Genomic DNA, 22,067 nt, shown 5'->3' with positions numbered 1-22,067 from the left:
AGCAGGCAAAGAGGGAACTGGTACCCAACTGCTCCAGCTGACATCAGCAAAGGCACGAGGCTGCACGACTTCCTCAGCACTGAGGAAAATGAAAAAGAGCTAAATAAAGCCAGCCTCCAGTGCTGGGGGATTCTCCACATCATTATGGCAATCAAAGTTACCAGCCAAGGGCCAGGGAAAAACGCCCCAAACTCCTGACCATACAGGAGGAACCACGCTCCCCTAGAAAATATGGTCCATGAAATAAGGCATCAGAGGAAGGGATCCCAGCAACAATCCAAGCATAAAACGAGCTGACAGCACCCAGTCACACAGGACAGGTCTCAGGAGCGTGCCAGCCACGGCAGGCCCTGCCCCACGGGCGCTTCAGGAGCAGGGGCTGGGGTGAGCGGCACTGCTGGAGCTGTGGAGAACAGGGTGGGCAACCACCAAGGCAGCAGGGGTGTGAGCAGACACCTGTGTGAAAGCTGCTGCTTGGGAAAGGCAAGGCAGAACCCCTTGCAGCGTGCCACAGCGAACAGTCAGGTACTGTTGACCCAGGGAGGTGCCGACCTTGCCGTACCGTGGCGATGCTCATCACGTATCAGTTCTGTGCTACCAGCAGCTGGGGCAATGAGCACTGCTGAGCCTGCTCCAGGAGGTGGTCCTGTCCCCTGGCACTGGGCTGGGGAGCCCTGACAGGCGTCCCCTTTGTGGGAAAGGTTCTCAGGCAGGACATGCAGGTGGAATGACAAAGGGTCTAATAGATGATGCCTGCTGTGCCTCTTCGTTAGAAGATGCAAATGAAATACAACTAAATAAAAGCAAACTGCAGTTGTGGAAATCCACCTCTTACTTGCTGACATCCCGTGAGCTGGGACATACAGAGAAAAGCAATGCAGAACATGCTGGTGGCTGCAGATACTCAGCACTGCTGGACTGCTTATTGCTGCACAATTTACTTGAACATTTTGTACAACTCCCAAGACAACTGCTGTGTAAAGTTGTCCTGTAGACTCCATTGTTGTACCTGGATGCAGCCCTCAGAGGTATTAACGATGAGTTAATCAAGCATACCGTCCTGATACAGCATGGAGAGAGAGGGAGAGAGAAATTCAGTGTTGTGTTTAGCTCACAAGCCTTACACATTTCAGCCCACAGTGATTGCATCAAAGTCACGGTATGCTGGAGGAAGCTGTGTCAAATTACACCCAGCTGGAAAGGGATCCCAAGCCATATGGTATCCAGGTGAAAAGTCTGGCAGTGCTCAAGAACAGGAAACTGCAATAGGAAGTGTCTGTAGACCACAAGAAGTTACTTGGACAGGACACAGGCAGCGATTTCCAAACTGCAGTGCAGATACACTTTGCCCATTTATTTGGTAGAGGAAGCACTACAGCAAAAAAAAAGTGTCACAGCCACACAGAAGCAAAACAATGACCAACGTGGTGACTGAGATGTCTGCCTTCTTTCAAGGAAAGGACTGAATAAAACCTGCAAAAAACATGAACATAAAATAGAGCATCACATGTAAAGCATTTTCAGTAGAATTCCTGAGAGCCACGGCTCCCACTCGCAGATTAGGAGAGAAGCCTTTTCCAAAAGCAGGAAAAGATGACCACAAAGTGAGGCAAAATGACCTCCCAGGTACCTGCGGACAAACACAGGCCCAGCAGGAAATCCAGCATCCCCAAAGGAAAGCAAAGGCAACACAAAGCAAGTTGTGCCAAGCGCCCTGCCCGCCTTTTGCTGCGGGCTGACACTTTGAGATGGTTGCAGCAGCTCACCCGAGCAATTCAGGGAAGTGATTCAGCTGATGCTGAACCTCAAACTGCGCTGTTTTAGACAACAGACCCAACTGCAGCAGGTTTCTGCCATTTTCTCAGGGGTGAGAATCCATTCCTCCAGTCAAACACCACCAGGTACTGATGGAGGGTGCCCACTGCCGGCTGCTCTGCAGGGCAGGGGAGGAGCAGAGGGGACACAAACTGATTTTGCAAAGGTGAACTGAACAGAGCCGACGCTTGGTAAATTCAAATGAGAAAGCTCTGCCTGTGCTATGCAAAAAAGGAAATCCATGTCCAAGTATGAAAGTTTGACTGTGGCAATGGTAAAAGGATAATAGGTAAAAACACACTAAAGCCTGTATTATGTGACCTGTGGTGTGAATGTTAAACCAAAGCGTTGGTTATAGAGCCAATATTCCCCCCGCCCAGATATTAACAATAGATAACTTGAAAGAGGAGACGTAATAGTATAATGACAAGGAAATAGGGAAAAAAAAAAACAAAAAGCATGCATCTGTGCCTCCCGTTCAGAGCAGGAACCTCAACTGCCTCCAGCTGTATCCACACCAGCTCAGGCTCCCAGCTCCAGAGGGTCACAGCTCTGGCCCCTGGGTCAAGTCCAATTGGCTGAAGATGCAAATACAGGTCACATTATTTCTCTTTCTCTCCTGCGCAGAGGTAGAAAGACAGATTGGTGTTGGCTGCTGTTGTTATTAGAGGGAAAGTACCACCGCTAACTGATGTTAACTAACATTTCTGCAACAACTCCTAGTTTCCCGGTACTTGTAACCCAAACAGTGCAGTCTGAGTATTTTCAGTCTCGGTGCCTGTCTTGAATCTTAAGTTTGAGCGAGATGGCTCAAGAATCAGGTTAGCTTTTACTAAGTAGCCTTGCCACTCCAAGGAGAAAAAATGGTCCTGACGCCAAATGTTTCAAATTAGCCTGAAGGTCAGAGAAGTGCACAACATTACTGTCCCCATGAATTTTCATTTACACAGCTTGGAAAATAATATAACAACTTGCATATACACCACGGAAAAGTTCTCATGTAGGTTTTGGCTACTGCGTTTTGGACCTGAGTGGCAGTATTTTCACAGCTTTCCCTACTGAATAGGAAGTAGAAGATAACATAGGGTTACTTGGCACTATTCATTGGCACATTCATAGACAGAGTGGATGAAGTTGGCACCAAGAAGAGATGTGTTCTGCCTCAAGTCTACCTATACACCTTCTGAAAAGGACAATAACGGGCAGTGAGAGAAGAGCATCAGTTGCTGCCAGAAGGGAACAGCGGAGCCAGCACAGCCTACAGATGAGGCAGAGGGAAGATTTTACATTTTCAGATTCTGGAGGGGGGCGGAAGATAGATATGGCCTGTTGTGGAGGTTACTACTAGTGAAGATTTGGCTTAGAGCAAACTAGTTTTTTCCATGATAAATAAATGTTTCAACCTCCCCTAAAAGCTTTGGTCAGACCTGCTCCCCATGCAACAGAACTGAGAATAGTAAGAGAAAACAGATTTCATTCATTCTGTAGAAACAGACAAATAAAAGCCACATTTTGTTATTTTTGCAGCACTGTCTTATCCTGTTGCTCTCAGCATGGGTGTGTGAAAACCACATTGTCCATTTATAGTATAAAGTCATTATATTTAAAAACAAAACAAAGTTGTTTTAAACCACTTCTAGCTTGCTTGGCTTTTAAGCTGTTAGTTTGAATGATGCTGCTGGTAGCTAGATTTGCTTGCAGTCTATCATATAAAATTGGATCTCAGAAAGTCTCATTTCTCATTTTTTTCCTCCTTTGATCTCCTCTACCACACATCTCACCAACAGCTCGTTTTCCCTCCCTCCAGGGGCTGGCAGCTGCTGACCCAGCACGGGTGGCACGGCTCTCCCTGCTGCCCACCAGTTATGCAAGGACAGCGCCTGCTACCCTGACCCTGCAGCCGCCTCAGAAAAGCCCTCACGCCTCCTTTGGCCCTTGCAGCAGTTCTGAGTCTTCAGCTTCAGCTGGTTCTTTGACCACATCCCACTTGGGGCAGGAATAACGCAGCGTGTTCAGGAAAAGGTTGGCACTGGGAGGTGAGCACGGGTTAGACTTAGGGCATAGGGCAGGATTAAACTAGGCTGTCAGCCTGTGCTGTGCTCCATGATGCTGACCCACCACAAGGCAATGCCCCAAGTTGGGCTCTGTGCTGATCTGCAGCTGGGAAGTGCTCACAAGTTTAATTTAGATTTCGTTTCAGCTAGGCTTTAGGGCTGGAGACAGGAGATTCAACACACTCAACCTTAATGATGCAATGTGTACTTAATTTTGTTCATGATTATGGATTCCTGAAACTTTGATATGTTCTCCTTTCAAAGCTATATGTAAGATATTAATTACAGCAGCATGCTTGAAAAACAAAAGATATTGGTTAAAAAAAAAAATTGTGACTGTATCTCTGACCTGAATAAAATAATGCATCATAACAGGCATTTTTTAATTTTTTTTAAACAGATGCTGCTTGTCATTGGTACTATGTCACTGTGTCCCCTCTCCATAAGATGAGACACCTAATTCTCTGAATGTTTCCCCAGGAGCAAGCAGAGCTGTTGCTGATGAAATTCCCTTGGTGGTGCAGCCATGCAGAGGGCAGCACGTGGAGCTGGCCTACTGGAAAGGGCACGTGCCGATCGTGCAGGGATAACGGAGGAAGCACTCATAAGCCAGCTGTGCAATTCCTCTATAATCATGTTTCACCTGTTTTTGTTGCTGGCTTTATGGCTTTACTAATTGACTTTTTTTTTTTATTAAAGCAATCTTTAAGAAGAGCAGTTTTTTTTTGTTTTTTTTTATAATGGCAGGAAAAACAAATAACACACAAAATAAATTATATCAGATTAAAACCCTTAAAAGCAATGTAGTATTTTGCTGCCCGAGAGCTCTTTTATAACCCTGAGGGACAGACTCTGTTCTCTGAGATTGACCTTAGTGGATTTTGTGAGCCTATCCCAGCATTTGATTGAATGACCCATGTTGTGCTTTCTAGACTGCACAAAACATCTTGAAGGAAGCTCTCAGAGTTGTTGCTGTCTTTTCTTAGTTTACTTTGGAAGTGTGGAATGGTTCCATGAGTGGCTGCTGCCTGAATTTTTTGTGGTCCTGAAACTATGGGAACAAGAGTTTGAAAACCCCAAATCTGATACACGGTACTTTAGACTACACATTGCTAGTTTCTAATGAGAGGGTATCAAACTGAGTTTGGTAGATTTCAGAATGCTGTCCTAGATACACACCCTTAATTTTTAACTCATCTGAAATTCTTCTGAACTACTTCTGAACCAGAGTACAGCTCCAGTTATATCTATTAAAGGGAATCTATTGGTATCCATTATTGGATACAAACTCTATCTAGCTGCTGTGGTAAATGCCCAGAACAGTTATCTAAGAAGCAGAGGAGCTAAAGTGTCTGAAACAAGCACCGATGAGCACCTCTCATTGCTACTACCTAGGTTACAGAGCAGGAAATAAGCTTTCCAAGTGTGAGTGCCAGTTTCTCAGCATCTTCACTTGCATCACTTCATCTCGTATTGATTTACACCATGTGGACTCAGACTCTTTGTAAAGAAGCCTCCAAGATTCAAAATCTAAATTTCAAAATTTGAAGGTCAGTCATAAATATTCTTAGATTATTTGTGGCTTCAAATACATACCTTGGACCATAACAATTGCCAGTTTTGCAGGAAGACAGTTTTAAATTGCTTGAAGCCCTTCAGGGGAAAACTTCACAATAATCAAGATGACTTTTTCTAACCAATTTTTTAATATCTTGGATGCTTAGCTATGAACACGATAACAACTGCAAGGGCATCACAAGGGCTGGGGGCTCCCCTACTCCTCAGACTGCTGGCAGGGCAGAGCCTGGTGCCCAGGGGCCATCCCACCACCCCAGCCAGGGCTCTGGGGACATCAAGGACAGCCCAGCTCAGGGGGCCCACAGCCTGGCACAGCAGCATTGTGGTGGGGCTGGAGCCCAGCAGCCCAGGCTGGCTGAAATCAGGTCTGTGACCAAGGGCAGGCCATAGGGCTGGTCAGGGACCTTAGGGCTTGTTATTGCCCCCAAGGCCCAAACAAATCTCATGTGCCTCAGAGACTTGCTGCACACTCCTCAAACCACTTCATTGCTCCTACATACATAAGTACTGTCTCTACTGGAAGCTAGGGCTGGAGAGGGAGTAAATCTTGCAAGCAGGCACGTTAATGCAATTCATAATTATTTCCAAGTGAGCAAGCAGAGAACAGCCATATCATTAATCCTGAAAATTGCAACAGAACAGAGAAAAACACTCTGACCCCCTTAATAGAAGCAAAGGGGAAACCGTAAGTATAGGTAAGAAAACATTACTTGCATTATACTTGGTAAGAGTCACATTGGCCCTGGAACTATCATTGATATTAACGGTGTAGTGGGGTGTTAAAGCTGACACAACATCAATGACTGGGATAACTCTCCACACACTGCATGGCATTTTAATGATATCAGAACATTAAGACGTACCTTAGCTTCTGTATTCTTGCAATGTTCAAATTCTTGCATATCTAAAAATATCTTCAGAGCTGCTTGGATTTCACCTTTCTGGTGAGCAATGACCCCTTACAAGGTGGGCAGTTCTGGATTAGTTGTGGGGCCTAAATGTGTTTCAGCAGCCCTGAGGACCGCCCTGTGAGCCACATGGATTTTGTATCTGAGGGAGCAGCTCCTGTCCTAACATTCCCACACCTGGGCTACATTTTACATTTAAAGCATTTTGCTGTGATTCTGTACAGCTGCAGCCAATCAGTTTTAGCACTGAAATTACAGTTGATAAACATTCAAGCTGTTAATAGCTCAGCAAATATGTGCCATGTGTTCTGGCTCTGGAAGATGGCACAGACGAGTGACGTGCTCTCTGAGCTTCCCTGGGTTGGGGCAGGGCCTGCTGCAGGCAGGTGCAGCACCTTTGTAGAGCTGTGCCTAGTCAGTAACCGCTTAGCCAGGTCTGCATTAAATCACATGCAGGTGTTACAATCAGATTTCTTAAGGTTAATGAGCCAAGCATGCTAGCTCTGATGAGCTGGAGGTCAGGCTGCCTGCTGTGGTGTTGTCCCTGGGCTCTGCTCATCCAGGCTGCCCAGCTCTGCCCTGCAACAGCTCTTGGCTAGGAGGGGGGCCTGGTCTGCCTCTTCCAGCAACCCCCTCAGTGATGGCAGGGTGTTAAAGCAATGGATGGGTACATGCATGCAGGCTGCTTCCAGGGTTGTTCTTGAGGGATGTCAGGGCTGTAAGGCATCTGTAAGCTACAAGTAACGTGAAACTGATCTGAGGCTGAGGCAAGTGGATTTTGGCACGAGCTTGTTGCCTGGGATCAATTTCCCCCAGTGTCACACTCCACGTGAGGCAGGGGCACCCCGTGGGACTTGTGGCCCCGCTGCTATCCCAGGCCTCAGTGCTGAAAGCACGGCTCGGTGCGGTGCCTTCCTCTGCTCCTCACCAAATCCGGGCTCTCCCAAGGGCTGCCGTGGTCCCAGGGGCTCTGCACAGCGGCAGCCCCGATGCCAGCGAGCTGCAGCACGAGCCTTGCCCAGTGGTGAAGGCAGCAGCAGGAGCTTTTCGGAGGGTCACTGCAGTGCTGCTGGTCACGCTGCAATCACATCTCTCATTTCTCCCTTTCAGACTGATGGAGCTGTGTAGCAGCACTGGCATTACTGTACGCTTCCATAGCCCAAGCAGCTGAAGGTGACAGAGGGCAGCTCACGTGCAGTTAGGTTGTGTCTGTGACCAAAGAGGAGGATGTCTGTGCCCCAGCTGTTACAGCCCTCACAACCGTTGCAGTCCTCCAAACTAATCATTTCTGCCCACTTGTGAATCACAGCCCATTGGAAATAATTACTGAGTCTTACTTTTGATACTGAAGCAGGCAACTCTAGACTTGGACAGACCATAAACTATTTGCTATAATGTTTACAGACACAGTTTCTTTTATTTAAAATTCTGTTATGTTGCTATTTGCTCAGAGGTCTTCCATCTGTGACACAGATGTAAAGATTCTTTGTATTTCCTGGCATGGACTTCCTTATCCCAACGAGCACTAAATCCAGTGACACTCTGTGCTGTGCACTGAAAAAAAAAAAAAAAAAAAAAAAAAAAAGAAACACCTCAAGAAACAAATAAATGAAAAGCTATTACAGAACTTGTTATTCCAAGAAAAAAAATAAATCCAGATACACAGTTATGTTTTCCAACATGTCTGCAATTGATTTTAATGTTGATGTTCTCATGTTCTTGTAGCAAGGTGGATTTACATCATCACAGAAAAGGCAGTGCACATTTACGCAAGTAACAGGATATAATTTAATTTATGCTAGGCATACAGATGTAGGAGTAAATCAGAACAGAGAAGACATCATGGGCTAGTATCTTCAGTGAGATTCTATTTCTTTCAGCTGTTCAAGAGCTGCAGAAGTAAGTTCATAGAAAACTATTTCCTTCCAGTAGGCCTCTGTAAGCACTTGCTTTTATATTTTCTTTATGCCTTATGTCCATTCTGAAAGGAAAGAAGCTCAGGGCAGTATGTTGGGGAATTCACTGTTATGAAGTGAAGGTATAATTAGTTTTGTCTCTCCAGAAGAAAGGTGGAGATTGCAGCTGCTCTGTAGGTGAAACCCTTATTACCTTTTCTGCTGCCATTCTCCTATAAGCTAAAGCTCTTTCTTTCACTCCACTGCTCCTCTTGCAGCTAGGTTAATGTGATGCTCTAAGGCCAGTGAAGAGCTCGCTCAGCTGCAGACAGTAGTACAACAGCTGATCAAAGTGCAAATAGCAAAGTTTTCACCTTTGCTGTTACCCTGAGCAGCAATATCAGCATTTGTTAATGTGCAGTTACAAAGTTCACAGTTAATCTAGAATAGGACTGGTGTGCAAGGAAATAAAATCTGGTAGCATATAAATCTGCTCCTTTAACCACAAAGAGCTGCAGTGTTTTCTCCTGCAACACGTGTGTGTTATTTCAAGATTCCAGTGCCCTGCATAAAATATAACTGAATACTCTATTTATGAGAAGCAGAATATATACCCCAGGAAAACGGTAATATAAAAAAGAGACTTCAGTTTTTCAATTCGCACTTATCCCTATAACCCCATTTGTTGTGGTCTCACTTGCAGAGAAGCCCGCAGAGCATGTGATGGTTGTTCTTAGTCCACTTCTGGCACCCAAATTACACCCACCATTGACACTTGTTGGAACTTTTCTTGGGAATGCCAGTAGTGAAGGCAGGTGGAATGGTTTGGAGAGCTCCTGCATGTCTGAATTAATTCTGTCCTTAGCAGGATGCTGTTCTGGCAGCAGCTTAGGATGTTGACCAAGTGACTCCCTTTTGTCCAACCTATTTCAGATTCACAAAATCATTTGAGAATGTATAGAAAATAACTATCTTAGTTTAAAAAGATTCATTATTAGCATCAGTTGGTTTATGTGGGATTGAAAAATGGATGTCAACATTGTGTAAGAAAAAACTTTATTAATAATCAAAATATATACATTGCAAAATAAATCAGAATAATTAAAAAAAAAAAAAGAAAAATAAAACATTAAAAAAAAAGAGCACGTAATTATTGACCACATTTTATTTCATGGTATTTAGTTTCTGTTTATCACACTGTGTTAAAAGTTCCAGCCTCTTCAACAGACATGTTCCATGTGCCAGGCTCCACCACATGTAGCTGTTTTAAGTTTGGTCCATTTAAAATAGAACAGCTGTGGCACTGCAAAAATTAAAAGCATTTCCATTTCCAGGTGTGGTATGAGCCAGCAGGCTTGAAAAGTCCCTAGTGGACATGGCCAGTTTAAATGCCACATGTAAAATGGTGCAAGGAAATCTACAGTAGTGCAGGGAGGTTTACATCACAAAGATCTTCCTTCTTTATTATGTCAGCCTGCAGGAAAAAAAAAAAACAAAACCACATTTTTAACAAGGAAAAATCTCAGCTAGCAATCTTCCTTATTCACTGCAAATAGAAAATATTTCATTTGCAGAGAAATGCATTCTTCTTTGGCATAAAAAAGCAAGCAAGCAGACAAACAAACAAAAAACAAAACAAAAGGATACCAATTATCTATCTACTTATCTGTTTACTTGGGGGAAGTAAAGGAAGCTCAATGTGATGAGCACAGATTTTGTTTCATTTTGGCAATCAGTGAGTAGGACCAAGCATTTCTGACAGTTTCCTCCATGGCTCTATGCCATGCAGACTTCAGACTTTGATCAAAGAATTGGACTGGGGTTGTCTTCTGTGCCTGGAACAGTTCCAGTTTGTGGTGGCATTCTCAAGGATTGCTGACGTGAGTTTGCTGCTGTTGGCACAGCAATAAGTTGTATGAAACATGCCTTAGCAGATAATGAACATGTATATGTACTTTTGTGTGTATGTAACAGACAGACCAGAATAAGCAGCTAATAAGCCACAGGATCTCAGAGAGGTACTGCAATATCAGCTCCAATTAGATGACTTCTTTTAATTACACAAGGCTCTTTTAAAGGCCTTGTGCCAAAATTATCTTGAACAAGAAGGAAAGTGTATGATTGTTAGTTAGTTCCTGATAGTCATGTGTACATGAGCATCTTCACCTGCTTTTATTTGATATACGACAGGATTAACACCATCTCTTTCCCCCTCCGAATATATCCAAGATAAAGCAGTTGGACCATGCACTACCTCTCCTGTTACACACAGATATTTATGATGTTTACACGGTGACCACAATATGCGAAAGTCATTCTTCAGCCTAGACTTTTTGCAGAAAAGTTGTCAGAAAACAACTGCCATTCTATGTTTGTGGATATTTATTCATTGTGCCATGCGATTCACAACGTATTGAATCTGGTTGCACTGCTATGGAGTGGCACTGCACTAAGTGTCACTGCTGCATATCACTGACGAGGAAGCTGTGTTTAAACGCAAGCTTTCCAGCTTTCCTTGGTCACGTTACCACTGTCACTGTACTGAGGCATTCCAAAGCACAAGGGTGAGGTTCTGTAAGCTTGGGGACCAGCTAATGTGAGATAGAGGATAGGGCAAAGGAACAACGTTCTGCCATCTTTCAAAGGATCTTCCAGCAGAACATCAGCTGGTTGGCACTGTTAGGATTCCTGGTACACTGTATGAGCAGCCCGCAGTACGATCTGGGTCTGAACCGTGAGACGTAGCGGCAGTGATACGTCTGTTGCTGTATTTCTTGGAACCTGATTAAGGCCTTTAGACTGCTGACTAATAATGTCCTTCATTAAAGCTTACTTCTGCCATTATAGCGCCATTTCTTGCGTATAAGATATTCCACAAGTGTTCTTAGAGCAATATTAATGCTGTCATAAATTTCTATTGGGTTCTTAATCTCTACCAGACTTTGCAGTGTTACAGCACAAATTTCTAAATGAAACTTAATTGAATTCTTATAATAATTGAGGGGTAACCTTGCCTAGCAATTTTTAGTCATTTGTTCTTTTAGTGTTTATCATTCACTAAAGAAAGGTAGCAGAGAATTTTGTCCTTTTTAAACTTAAGACAATCTTAATACTATTACAGAAGTTACACCACCAAAAAATAAAAATAATTTTTAAATTGTTTCCAACATCTGCTTTTAATCTTTTTGCACAATTATATATGTATATATTCCATCTTCCAGCTCTCATATTTTTGTTTCTCTTATTTATTCTCTTCCTATAGTTCTTTCCCCTATGAGGATTTAGCTCTGGATAGATCCATCTGGTGTGCTATTTCAGCGTTAAAGGCCATCCAAATATTTACTTTCGTACAGCTAATAAACAGTCATACCTTGCAAGCACTTCTCGAGAAGCCCTGAAACACTGCATGAACTTTATGTGTCAGGATAGTTCATCTACAAGTGAAATGCAGCTATTCCTGGAGAAGAACGCAGTGACTGTTTATCATATGGTCTTGACCCTTTAAAAGCTGTGTCCGATAGGAAGACAGTGCCCCAGGAAATCACGAGAATCATTCCCAGCATTGTTCACACGCCGAGGCAGGAAGCTGCGTTCGGAACAACAGGAATTGGGAAAGGTTAGGCCTGTAGCATTGGAAAGCTGCAGCACCATTAATTTATTCAGTCTGAGTCTGACTTGCATCGTGATCTATCCCCATACTGCAGTGAACACCACAGCTGCCGTGCTGCTTTGGGGATACCCTCGGGGTTTCACCTTCTGCCTTCCTACCACGCCTGCTGGCACTCCAGTGTGCTGCCGGGGCCTCGCGGCAAGCCGGGAGGAGAGGCTGTGGGAGACGTCGGGCTCGTGGCGCCGTCACGCTGCGCCTTTGGTCCAGCGTGAAGAACACGAGTCAATGCCTCTGCGATGCTTTTCTGAACCACCGGGGCTTGCTTCACGCTTCCCAAGTCTGAACCTCCTCAGGCTGGAGAAAGCTAGCGAGGTCGCAGACGGATGCTCGGTGGCAGAGGAATACACCCCCTCAACCTGTTTCTCATGGACCAAATCTGCTTTTGTTCATCTGTGGCTTATCACTTACAGAGACTCAGAGGGGCAGGGACCTCCTTGCTGCTGCATGCAGCATCCTGGCTGTCAAATTCTCAGTCCTTAGGATAGGGAGGAAAACCTTGGAGCTTTTGTCTCCATCCTCTGTAAGGCAGCACATGAAACTAATGTTCACATCTCCAAAACATTTTGTTGATACAAAAATGGAAAAGTATTTAAAGACCATCACCAGCTCAGTGAAAGAGTAAGGACATGCAACTTTCCAAAGGCAAATATATTTACCTCGCTAGAATATCAGTACAGGAGCTAAATACGTTTTAGAAGTAGACAGAGAATTTGCAAGGAGCGAAGTGCTGCGGCGGTGATGAGGGAGCTTGGCAGGCACTTGCTGACAGCATCGGCAGGAGCTGTGTGCTCCCGCAGTGCCCTCTCTCCTGTAGAGCACAGAGGGCAGCTCAGACTTAATTTTCAGTCACTCTGTGGAGATCATTCAGAGGTAATTACTTCAATTTGGTTTATATCACTTGGTCTGCTGGTGATAATCTAGGTTTATTTTCTCATTGCTAAAGGTCAGTTTCTATTATATGGCTTTAGCGATGTATATGAAGGTGTGATATGAAAGCTTTTATAAATATACGGAACAGATTAGAGCAAGCAGGATATAAATAGCTAACTACTGATTACTCTTCTGCACACCTGCCTCCCAGAGTACCGCAACAATATTTGAGACAGTTCGTGAACGGCCATTTCCTCCGGCTCCGTTTTTAATACATAAACACGTGTGTACACACACACACACACACACACACTATTTACTTCATTACTGCAAAACCTCACTGCTCTACACAGGAAAACCACCAGTTGGGAACGATGAAACAGATTTCCAACCGTAGCAAAGGTCAGAAGTGAGAAATGCCACTTACCTGAAGGAGCCAAGAAGTATGTGGCTTTTGTTGTCCCTTCTCACAGGAAGTAAGCCAGTAAGTAGCATCTTGAAATATATTTCTTAAGTATTTATGAAAAACAAGGTACTTTCTGAAAGTTTACGTAAGTTTCTGTGGGTACTGCATAGCTTGCTTTTTTCTCTCTCTCTCATTTTTTATTTTTTTATTTTTTTATTTTTTTTTAAGAATAAGAAGAACATTGAGCACTTTCAACCAATTCTGCTGAAACAGCAGATGAAGACTGGTGTAAGAGGGGACACTAAGAAATACCAAGCTCTGGTATCAATCCTTCATGTTCATACAAAATGGTAACAAAACAAAAACAAAATACTAAACAAACAAAAAAGACCACAGCGTCAAGAGACAAGCATGGAGGAAAGCAGTAAGAGAAATCGTAGCTTGTTGAGCATGAAATGCTCATTGAATAGGAGAATGTAATTGCAAGACTGTTTTTGAAAAGTTGTATTTATTATATTTATGCCTTGGAAGACAAACATTTTCCTAAAAGCAAAGAAAAAAAAAGAACCCAAAACAAAATAGAAATCCACAGGGGGGCCGTGAGCATGTTGGCATGCTAAGAGAATTAACGTTTATCTTAAGCAATTTCATAATGAGCATAAAAATACCCTCATCACAGAAGGCCAGTGATTTTCAGCATGAAAACCATTACCCACCCTCTGGTCCTTTCACGTTTTTGGCCTGGGCTGGGGTCTCCCTGGTGGCCCCCCACCTCCACCTCCCATTACCCGCCGGCCCCCGGCCGCCCGCCAGGCGCTGGGGCAGCCCCGCGGCTGCAGCTTTCCAGGTCTCACCAGGAAACAACTCAGGCGGGGCCTTGCAAGGAAACAATTCATGCATAATTTATGCCACTTCATGTTTCTGAGAAGTTGATTTCTTTCAGATGGGGAATATAATGTAGTTTGGGTGAGTGTGCATGTGATGAGGCCAGCTCTGCTGTTTCCATGGGCTCCTGACCCTTCTGTGCCTGAGACGAACCTCCAGCTACACCTGATACCAGGTACTTTTCTTTTACTGTGCCTTTTTTTTTTTTTTCCTAGAAAAGTTTTTCCTCAAATAACCTCCTGAGGTTAAGCAAACCTCAAACACTGAGTTATAAACGAGTGATGGGATCTTGTGGTAGAGGACACAGCGGCAGGCTGTGCATCATCCTTGCGTGTTGAAATCATCCCAAAGGAGGCCAGATCCCAGGACGTGCTTCCCCACAGCTCTGCAGAAGACAAAGCTGGACAGAGCCACAAAGCCTTGGCCCATTACAGAAGTGGGTTGGCAAAGTGTGGGCTGTTCCTTACAAATCCGTCAGTCTCCATTCCACTGTGAGCTGTCCGTGAGGTCTTCCTGGTTGGTATCAAAATGTAAATGTGATGTGTCCTGACATAGTTCAAGGCAGGGACTCTCTTTAGGGTACACCCCACAGATTACACAGCCACTTGCATTAACACTCTTTTTGTGCCATGTCATGGGTCTGGGGTGGAGAAGGCTTTGAGGGACAGAATATTTTATAACTCAATCACACAAAGAGTATTAGTGTCAATATCATCTGAGCAAAATCTCTATTACCTAATCACCTAGCATTAAAAAAAAAAATAGATTAATATGGTGTCTGTTCTCACAGGACCATAGATATTTTTATGGGATATGGCATTATAATAAAAATTCCCCAGACTTCAGCTTAATCTAGAAAACTCATTAAATAGGTTCAATACACTATGGAATTCTATATAGAAATGTTATTGTTAAATGTGTACCATATTTCTCTCCCTTCTGTGCCCAAACATTTTTATTTTGTGGCGTATTTTACAGTGTAGTCATGAGCAACACAGAAAGACGGCTCAGAATTGATGCAGGCTTTAAAGACCATTGACCTCTGTGCATTACTGTGTGGGACGGTGGGAGCAAAGGGGTCAGAACTTATAAATTACTTCACCACTGGAGATGAGTTTAGCATGAAAAGAAAACCAGGACCGATATCCATATATGCTCATTACTGCCTAAGCGTAACTTGTGGAGGTTTCAGATTTCCAGCCAAAAATGTGTTGCAAAAGACAAACGGAACACTAACATCTCATGCCCTGCCTGTGAATCACCAACACTCGGGTAATCCCTGGTTTTGGAGCTGCCGAAATCATTGCAATAGTTGCTGTGCAGAAAAGGCCAAACAGAGCTTCCTCTGCATGCTGCTAATTACAGCCTTTGGCGCACCGAGGGGCTGTCTCCACGGGTGTTTTCTGCACTGGAGCAACCCCAGCACCTCCCCTCTTGGCCCACAGCAAAAAGAAGCTCACAGGCCCTCCTCCGCCTCGGAGGCACCGTGCCCAAAGCCCAGAGCCCGCACGCAGCTCAGACCTCCTCCTTCCCACGCATGCCCCACGTCACCGCCGCCCGTCCGGCAGCGCCTGCCCAGGGAGGAGAGTGCTGCCTGTCCCAGCCCTGCCTGCACGGGTGGCAGAGGGGAGGGAGGCGAGGGAAATCTCTTGGGAAAGCTCTCAACCCTTTGGTATCTCCAGATCTGTGCTACAGCAGCCAGTAGATGCGGTCTGTACCTAGGGCTTTGCCTGGCTGCCCAGCAGGTTGATGCAGGCGTTGCTCAGCAAGGCAAGTTGTGCCCGCCCAGTAGCCCCTTCTCCCAGGGCTGTTTCTCCTGGCTACTTCTGCCACAGACAAACTGATATCCACTGTTATACACAGGCCTGCTGCTCACCTTCACTGCAGCAATGTGACATACCTGAGCATGGGGCCATCAGCCCGCAGGAAACCTCAGCCAGAGCCGAGCCGTGCGGCACGTCCCACCTGGGTGGCAGGAGCGCGTCCCACCCTGCCAGCGCGCTCGGCTGCCTCCGGGGAGCTCCTGTCCAGCCACGCTCAGCATCTCCAGTCATCTCACAAGGCCCTCCACTACCTAGCGTCTACATATCCACCAGATTAACTCACATGAGGGAAGATCATGATCAGCAGCTGTGCTGCTCTGGCAAAATAGATTGTCTGTAGCATGTGCAAAGCTTTAAATTAAGAGCAGAAAGCATAATTTTGGGGGCCAGCTTGAGGCTCTTGAAGAAATTCCTACATGATCTAAGGCTCATCACAAATCTCATCATCCTTCTGCAGGAGGTGCATTTCTGAAGTGGCGTCTTGATCATTTTATATTGTTGTATCACATGTGGATGTTGAAATAGTGCACACAAGAAGAAAATGCTTCATAACATGCATTTTTCCACTAGAAAGCAAACAAAACGACAGCAGTTAATCTCTTCATTAACTGTAAGTTAAGCACTGGCAGGGAACCAGTCCTGAAACAACAGGGACCATAGTATCTTTAGAAGATGCTTTGATTTCTTGTTCTTAAAACTAGCGATGAAAACTTACTCCTTTTTCAGCAGTCCATCTTAAAGGCATTGCATATGGTGGGATTCAGCTAACCAGAGGTGTGCCTGTGTTGGGAATGTTTTCAAGCTGTTCCTCAAAGTACTGGAAATACTTAAATACCATACGAAGTACCAAGTTCAGCGTATGGAGGTTTTTACGGTTGTACCCAGCAGAATTCTTCTGTGGGAAAATAAAATTGTCCTGCAAGGCAACACACTTCTTTTCAAGCAATGCACAAAGCTAATAGCTTCAAAAATGCATTAGAATAAACTTTTAGTTTTGTTTTGCTTGCAGATAAACAACAGCGCATTGTATGAAGTGACTCCAGGACTCCTTCACTCTCCTTGGACACCACTCGTGTTTAAATACAAAATGTTTGGTTAACATGCCTCTGTACCACTAGTGAAAGTAAAACACATTCTTGCTGCAGGCTCCTCTTCCAGAGGAGCTGGTTCCCCGCTCCAAGGAGGGAGGAAGGGAGAGCAGCAAGCGCCTGGGGTGCAGCGAGAGGGATGGGAGAGAGAGGAGAAGAAAAGAGGGAGCTGAAAGGCCAAGGCTCCTCCTTCTGAACCAAGTAATGGAAAAACGATGTAAGAATTCCAGCGCCTGAATAAATATGTGCCCTCTGACCTTAATCCCCTAGGAACCAAAAACATCCAGAGTCAGATAAAAATAGTAAACCCTTTACATTGCTGAGGGAGAACAGCACTGCTTGCGGCTAATTAGCCAAATCCTGTTAATAGCAAGGGGGCTGGGCAGCCACTAGGAAGTGAGTGTTTGCCAGAAGGCTTAACCATGCACGTACCAGAGAGCGAAGGCATCGCAGGCGCTTGCAGACATTGAACCATGTGAAGCTGAGAAAGGGCACGGCAGCAGCGAGCCACGCTAGGAGAGGCGACCAGGAAGTTTCCCCGTGTGGGGAATCGAACCCATCTGTTTCTCTGTGTGACACACGCTTCAAAGGAGACCCACCAGAATGACTCATGGTTTACTGCTATTCTAGCTCCGAAAACTCCTCCCAGCAAGTTTACAGACCTCGCCTGCTTGCTAGCTTGTGCTGGAAACCTCAGCTTTGCAGTGGGATCTGTTGAAAATAAATAAATTACAGCAATCCTGACAGCAAATGTCAATGAACTGTTCAGGTTCACTTGTGTAATTTTATTTAAAGCACTATAGCTTAACAGTATGCTGAGGATAAACTATTTATTCAAGCCATAGCGGAGACAATAGATTGCTTCAAACAGCATTCTCAAATGTTTGCTCTAGTTCTGAGTGACTGTTTCCTTAGTCAGCATTGGTTTTCTTTATTGCTCCCTATTTGCAAACATTCACACCAGCTGGGTCTTGCACGGTGACTGTTCTGTTCACACGGTGCCCATGCAGGCATGTGCAGGTCAGCAGCTGTGCGCAGCCAGGAGTGCTCTGTATTGTGTCATTGCTGCAGAATACTTCAGCTTTCTCCAACCAAAGAGTAACTCGCACATCAGAGAGCAGCAAGGATACCAGCTGGTCTCATCAGCCCATGGAGCTCCGCAGCAGAGAATTCAGGAGCTGGCCCAAACCTGGAGCCTTCGTTTCCAATGGGACAGCTGGGGAGGGGCTGCCTCGCGGGCCGACCTTCACTCACCCACTGGTGTCCCAGCGGCAATGGCACTGCCCAGCTGTGGGTGCCACAGGCTGCATGCTGCTGGCGTCTGCACGGCGGGGCTGGGGCTGGGGCTGGGGCTGCCACGGAGTGCCCTCACCCAGGTGGGTGATGCCGGCTGGCCGCCGACCTCAGGTTGCTGCTGCGATGCGTTGGAGGCAGCTCCGTCCTTGCTGTTTATGGCAGCCTGAGGCAGATCAGAGTTTCTTGTGCTCCGACATCTTCATCTATCAAGCGTGATGCAGTGTTTTTTTCCATGGGCATTGCCCTCCAGCAGTTTGGGCTTGAATTTTAGCTGAAGTATTTACATATCAGTGCGCCAGGGTGAGAAATTACTTTGTGTCACAGATCTCACTTCTGGTGCATTTACATTGGGTTTCTGCAGAACCTCTGCCGACACTTGTTTCTGAAATGATCTGACAACCCATTACGGCAATTTGCTGCCATCACAGGAAAGGTTGCTGTGTTCAGTCTGCACTTTGGGAGGCTGGATGTGTTTACTTTCTGCAAAATCATACCAAATTTCACCTGGAGCTCCAAACCAGAGCTGTAATGGCACTGGCCTTGCTCCAGAGACTGCAGAAGGGAAACACTGCAGCTGGGAAGCGGAGGGCACCGTGCTGCAGCCCACGTCTGTAGTACCCGCCATGCTCAGCGGCACTTTTCAGCACATGCTGCTCAGAGACACTCTGAGATTTGGTGGCCCATACTCTGTTCTGGCTCTGCCGTGCCTCCCTCCTACTTCTCTTTTCCACTGTGAAGGAAGAGCACACCTTGAGCAGCAAGGAAAAGTCAGCCCTTGCCTCGCAGCTTGGTGTGTTAATGGCAGCACTGGAGCAGTCAGGCTCTGGTGACAGCTTCCCTCCTACAGGCTGGCCAGAGAAAACCAGAGCGGTTGTGGTGGCCTCAGTGCAGACCCCGACCGGCCAGCAGCAGGAGCCCTCAGGCAGTGCCACACCACCAGAGACCAGGCTTCTGAGCACTGCGCTGCTGCAGCCCCAGGATGCGCGCTCCTCCCTGGGTCTGGCACGGGCATGTTGCTGTCACTGGGCTCCACCAGTGAGCACACGGGAGGGACACTGGGCAGAGCGGGGAACCCCTGCGGGCTTGTCCCATCCCAGGTCAGAACCACATTTCCTTGCCAAAAATGATGGCCAGGGCAAGAGCTCTTCAGCCTGGCTCCCTCTCCAGCCTGCCCGGGGCGCTGCCGCAGGAGGTGGCCCCAGCTCTGCCCCTCGCTGCCCGGATCTCCTGCCCCTGGCTCCCAGGGCCACACGCAGCTGGGCACCTCGCTGCGTCCCCCCGGCTCTGCCTCTGCGCCCATCTGCTCTGCTCTTCTTGGCCTCTCCCTGCCTCCCACGCTTCAGTAACATCTGCTACCTGCCTCCCTCAGGGCACCCTCTGCAGATGGGTCTCCTTCCAGCTACTCCTTAATTAGCACCCAGATTAACCTCTTCTCTGCCACACCGGTCCTGCAGCATCTGCTCCGTGTCTCCCACGGAGTGGGGAAGCCTACCAGGCCCTGCAGGATAAGAGCACTCGTATGGGTACCAGCAAGCACCGTATCCCTTTGCAATTTAATTTTTGTGCTCCTTCAGCAGCTGAAGTAAACCCAGCCTGGATGTAGCAGCTGTATGTTCAGATTTAAGCTGGGCAGCATGAGAGCTGAGAACAGCTATCCCACACCAGCTCCTGGGCAGGGGTACAACACACACCAGGTACAGGCTTTGCATTGAAACTTTCTGTATAGATATATGGATAGAGAATGAGGGAACATGCCAAAGAGAAAACATCTCTTATTGAGTCTGAAATCTTCCAAAGAGTTAACTTTGTCTTCCTCCGTCTCTCATGCTCTGGAACATGTTTATATAGAGTAAGAACATTTTTCCTAGAAGCTGGCGTAGTAACTGGGAATCGCGTTGTCAGTGAGACGAGTCCTGGAGCAAAGTGGGTGATCCTTATTCATGCATACAATCTGGCCAAGAATATGCAATAAAAGCTAAATATAGTTGTTTGGTGAGGTGCAAGTGCAAAAGCAGCTGTCTGCCAACAGGATTTTCCACCTCAGACTACTTCAAATACTATAGCAGCAATAAAATTGACAACTATAAAACCTTGCAAATTGCTTTTAAATGTTTATTCATCCTCACTGGGAGAACTTTGCACAGCGCTTGCCTGCACAGCACCCTGAGAAGAAGCTGGGCAGCAGACTGGCTTGCTCTGACTTCCAACAGCTCCCGGGGCAGAGATGGAGACTGCCTGGGGGAGGCACAGGCAGGACCAGCAGCAGCAGCCACTGCTCTTCCCTGCCCTCTGTTCTGGGACATGAGAGCAGCAACTGGAGAGAACAGGGAATGGAGTAATTCAAGGTGCAGGTTATTTTCAAAGAGTATTTCTCCACTCCTGTTCCCTCTCAAGAAGCTATCAGAAGAGTTGTCTCAATGTAAGCTCATTTGCAGAGATGTATTTCAATTCCTGTGTGAAATATTATTGCTCACTGCCCTTCTTGTAGCTGAAATTGTGTTTTCATTTTAAAAGAAGCACCTGCAGTATTCTTCTTTTTCAGTAGCTGTCAAAAGATAGACAACCAGATGAAAAATATTCCCATAAGCCCATTTTTGCTTTGTCCAAGAAGCCTGTCAGATGAAAATTAATCTGACAATAATATTCAACACTTCACTTCACGTGCAAGATCTACGAGAAGCTATATTCATAGCCTAAGTGTTGGGCTAGTATCTATGGCATCAGCTTTATGCTTGGGATCGTTGTACCCAGGTGGTACAATGGAGAACTATGGCAATGGCTAAGGTCAGGACATGATTAAGTGCAAAGTTCCTCTTCCTGTATGGAGCTTTCCAAAGGGAAGTTGTTACAAGGACACAACTCCTAAATTGTGAAGACAGAAAATTAAGCTTAGCACCCTTGGCAACACTCAGAAGGGCTAGGTTTCCAGTCCTGCACAGCCAACGTGACCACACATGTCCCTGGCTAGGCGGTGTCACCATTTCTATGGGATTACGAGACGCTGCTGGCCCTGGCCCTGCATCAGGGATCCATCGGGAGTCGTTTGGCTTCCGAGAGCTCAGCACCCGCGGCACTGTGGTCCCATGCTTGGAACTGAAGCACAAGTGATGGAAGGGCATCTGCTGTGCTGGTTGGTTTGTTTGTTTCTCTGACAGGTGTGACTTCTTGGCCTCATTTTAACTAACTTCATTTTCTTCCTTCAGGGGTTGTTTGAAACCAAGGAAAAGAGGAGATGGAGACCACCCACTGGATCTCATTCTCCTCTTATGTAAGCCTGTTAAAAACAGTAATAGTCCCAGTAAAATGAATAGATTTGTATCAGTATAAAAACTGTGTGAGCAGCAAGAGAATTGGCTGCCTTGGGTATAAATTCATGAAAGTCATTTGAAAGCTCTCTGGGAGCATAATTAGAAACATGAAGTCCTGGGATGATGTCTTCCTTCCTTTTTAATCCAACACTACTTTTAAGAGCTGCTGTCAGCTTGAAAAGTGGTTATTAATACAGAAACAACTCCAGACAGTATGTGGAACAATACATCTTAGCAAGTTTCTCTGTAAACCTATAGTATTTGGGCTCTTTTTTTTTTTTTTTCTTTTTAATTTCCTGAGAATAATTGCTGGGAAAAGAAAAAAAAAGAAAAAAAAATAGTTTTTTAATCCTTCTCATGGTAATTGCATGCAAAGCAAAAGACAATTTTGCTTTTTCTGCAGCAATGGTAACTACAAGGTTTTCAGACAGAGGTATTCTTTTAAGTTCACACAATCCCTTTCAGCACTGG

The 22,067-nt window shown here is 45.7% G+C and overlaps 2 long non-coding RNA genes across 3 annotated transcripts; both read right to left on the bottom strand.

Moving 5' to 3' along the window:
• Positions 1-1,315: 1,315 nt before the first annotated feature.
• On the bottom strand, positions 1,316-6,706 carry LOC113844059 (uncharacterized). The gene is made up of 2 exons (XR_003498197.3): positions 6,311-6,706; positions 1,316-1,473 (listed from the first exon to the last, which is right to left on the bottom strand). It is a non-coding gene; the product is annotated as an uncharacterized lncRNA (long non-coding RNA).
• A 2,691-nt stretch (positions 6,707-9,397) lies between these two features.
• On the bottom strand, positions 9,398-20,971 carry LOC106017152 (uncharacterized). 2 transcript variants are annotated; one of them, XR_011810199.1, is made up of 3 exons: positions 17,425-20,971; positions 11,621-11,836; positions 9,398-9,724 (listed from the first exon to the last, which is right to left on the bottom strand). It is a non-coding gene; the product is annotated as an uncharacterized lncRNA (long non-coding RNA). The 2 variants fall into 2 exon arrangements; XR_003498107.3 differs by lacking the exon at positions 17,425-20,971 and having other exon boundaries at positions 11,621-17,413.
• Positions 20,972-22,067: the final 1,096 nt, after the last annotated feature.

This window comes from Anas platyrhynchos, chromosome 6, assembly GCF_047663525.1.
Source record: "Anas platyrhynchos isolate ZD024472 breed Pekin duck chromosome 6, IASCAAS_PekinDuck_T2T, whole genome shotgun sequence".
NCBI classification, from domain to species: domain Eukaryota; kingdom Metazoa; phylum Chordata; class Aves; order Anseriformes; family Anatidae; genus Anas; species Anas platyrhynchos.
This window is presented reverse-complemented; position numbering and strand designations above follow the sequence as displayed.